Below are 2,500 nucleotides of genomic sequence, written 5' to 3' on the forward strand. Positions count from 1 at the left end.
GTCATTATTAGCATATTATGTTTCACTAAATATTCGTATCTATATGCTGTCTGTTGCATTATTTGATCATTTTATTTTATACCAGGCGGTGATCGTAACAGTATTGCACGCAGTTGAGCAATCTAAAAATCGATGTTAGCAACTCAAAAGCAAGAGAGAAGAAAAAAAATCAATAATTTTAGTGACATTAATTACAGCACAATCCGAAACCAGACGAACATGGAATAACCGGAAGTAATGACACGGATATCAGTAAAAAACAAAACAAAAACAAGATTGACGTAAGAGAAGTGACAAACACAGAAATGATAACCACAGGAAAAAATGTATCTTTATCTTCAAAAGAAAAGATACATATTTGTATTGAAGAAAAAAATATAACTAACTCTAAGTGTAAATAAAGTAGTGAGGAAAATATCGCTACAGAAAAAAAGTTGAAAAACACAGAGACAGAGAAAGGCAAAGGAAAGAAAATACAAAGAAAACAGGACAGTCAAGAACCGGAATGCAAACATCAATGAAATGCAACAATGCAAAAACTAAGAATACATCTAATGTAATACCCGCCGTATTAGCTGCTCTTTCAACATTATCTTCTTCAATGTTCACTTACTTCAAAAGAAAAGTTCTAGACTTGAAAAGTTTGAACTACGATCTTGAAATTAATGTAACTTTGCTTCTGAATTTCACTGCCTTAGGATATTTACTAATAAATTCACATCTATCTGTTCTGAAGCAAAATAAGTCGCATATGTTGTCAAACAACTTGTGCAAAAATATGTCAACTGAAATGATTATATGATTCGCAAATACTCTCATATCATTGCTATAGTTACCTTATGAATATATGACTTACTGTTTTTTGGTTGTTTTATTTTTAGACTTGTATCATTATTATCATTATCATCATTATAATGGTTATTACAGTTATCATTATTATTTTTATTACTATTATTATTGTTGTAATTATTATCATTATTATTATTATTATTATTATCATCATTATTATTATTGTCATCATTATTATCATTATTATTGCTTTTATTATTATAATCTTTATTTGTATCATTCTTATTGTTATTGTTATCAGTAATATTATCATTATTGCCAATATTATTATTATGATTATTGTTATCATTATAGTTATTATTATTATTATCATTATTATTATTATCACTATCATTATCATTATTATTATCATTGTCATTAGTATTATATTTTATTATTATAATTATGATCATAACCATTGTATTGTAACGATTATCTTCACTATCACCACCATCCTCACCACATTTGATATCTCCAGAACGTAACTTCAAACAGGCCCTCTAAATTTATTCATAGACAAACAGGGTTTTCGTGTGACAGGTGTTTATAGATAATGCTATTATAAACTTATGAATGTATAATGAATCATTTCTCAAGCTAAGATGAATTATATAACGATATCGTATATTTCTGATGACGAATGTAAAATCGAATTTATCAGAAAAAATGAATTTCGCCGAGTGAAATTTTTCATGATGATTCATACTTATTCATAAAGTTTCCGTACAAGTATTCTGTATATATTCGTAAGTTATTGAATCTTGTCGTGTTCTCATATTTTGCTTCAGAACTTTTAGGCTTGATATTTTTTTTTTTCGCAGATAAGTAAAAAAAAAAAGTTATTGTGTGTATGTAAATATGTTTTTATTTGTGTCTCGGTGTAGCCAACTTATTGTACATCTTTTTTTTGTAGTTAAAAAGCGGTCTTGAAGAATGGTATGTACAGATGGCATTTTTTTGGTCAATGATTTTGTCTGATATGTCACTTTGTATTATTGTGTTCATTTACATTAATTACTATTATTGATGTTCCCCCCAGTTACATATACATGATAAAATGAGTAAAATTGGTGATGTGGGTTGGGGTCAAGATATCCCATCACGTTAAAAGCTATGGTTGGATAGTATATGCAAAGCCAGACGTGTGAATATTAATGTACATGTATCTGCCAAAACACACACACACACACACACACACACACACACACACACACACACACACACACACACACACACACACACACACACACACACACACACACACACACACACACACACACACGCAAACACAAACAAATATACGTGATTAAGAGCGTATACATAAAGGCAGGATATATGTATTTTTTGTCATAGCCGAATTTTTCTTCTTTTTGTGATCGTAAATTCCTATTATTTTATATCATCTCTCCTTGCACAATATATTAATTAATTCATTCACACACACACACACACGCACGCACGCACGCACGCACGCACGCACACACACACACACACACACACACACACACACACACACACACACACACACACACACACACACACACACACACACACACACACACACACACACACACACACACACACACACACACACACACACACACACACACACACACACACACACACACACACACACACACACACACACACACACACACACTTCCCTTCCCTT

At 31.2% G+C, this 2,500-nt stretch overlaps 1 protein-coding gene across 1 annotated transcript in view; it reads left to right on the forward strand.

Annotated features, from left to right (window-relative positions):
• Window positions 1–2,500, forward strand: part of LOC122256506 (uncharacterized) — a 34,684-nt gene that overhangs the window by 31,849 nt on the left and 335 nt on the right. Inside the window, exon 25 of the mRNA XM_086550512.1 lies at window positions 1–2,500. This exon is cut by the window's left edge and continues 244 nt beyond it; it is cut by the window's right edge and continues 335 nt beyond it. The gene's annotated coding sequence lies outside the window, so the exon portion shown is untranslated.

This window comes from Penaeus japonicus, unplaced genomic scaffold (assembly GCF_977035675.1).
Source record: "Penaeus japonicus unplaced genomic scaffold, GWHDUDI00000001_assembly GWHDUDI00000023, whole genome shotgun sequence".
In the NCBI taxonomy this organism is placed as follows: domain Eukaryota; kingdom Metazoa; phylum Arthropoda; class Malacostraca; order Decapoda; family Penaeidae; genus Penaeus; species Penaeus japonicus.